Source organism: Triticum aestivum, chromosome 4B, assembly GCF_018294505.1.
Source record: "Triticum aestivum cultivar Chinese Spring chromosome 4B, IWGSC CS RefSeq v2.1, whole genome shotgun sequence".
NCBI lineage: Eukaryota > Viridiplantae > Streptophyta > Magnoliopsida > Poales > Poaceae > Triticum > Triticum aestivum.
Genome location: NC_057804.1, coordinates 624,900,017 through 624,900,887, shown reverse-complemented (window position 1 = coordinate 624,900,887; position 871 = coordinate 624,900,017).

The following is an 871-nucleotide window of genomic DNA, read 5'->3' as shown; positions in this document are numbered from 1 at the left end:
GGTCTTCCACTTAGCCTAATTTCATACCTGGGATGTTATGTACTACTTGTGTGCTAAATTCAGGATGCTGAGCTACAAGAAGGGCAGATGCTGAGCGGACCGCTGCTCATCTTCTTTTCGCGCTCCCACCTTTGTGCTGCATCAACAACTTCTCAAGATGGCACACTGGGCACATCTCAGTGCCTGCATCTAGGCTTTAAGCCCAGCCTATCCCTCTATCCGTGGACAAAGATGATATAATTAAGCTGATGTGGTTTTATGTTTGCCCGACGAGTGGTGAGTACGCCGGTGCACATCCATTTCTTGATGCCGTTGTCGTGCTATTTTGTAGGTGCGCCCCGTGTCGATTTTCTGATACATGGACAACTACGTCTTTCAGTGGTGGACAAAAGAACCAACAACCGCAACCCTAACCGGCAAGCTATGGCCTTCCTCATCATGCTCGTCTCTTGGACCATTTGAAATGAAAGAAATGCACGGGTGTTCCGCCATAAAAGTGCACCACCGACCATCCTACTCACCACCATCGTCGACGAGGCCAAGCTTTGGATGGCCGCAGGCGCAAAGAAATTAGGGAATATTTTTCTGGGCGAGTAATTGTCATGCCGAATGTGTGGGTGTGTTGTAATTCTCTAAATTCTATTCTCTCTTTATTTAATAGATAAGACAAATCTTATGCTTCCGTTTTGAAAATAAATAAATATCTGGAGTCCTTTCAAAGGAAAAGATGCACTACTACCCGGTGGGAAACGAGATGATTGTGCTTGAACCTGATGCTGCCCTGTATATCTGACCCATTTCATTACCTTGTGGAAGCCTGATGGATGCTGCCACCGTTCCATGTGCGCTTGTCACATGGTTTTCTGGGGTA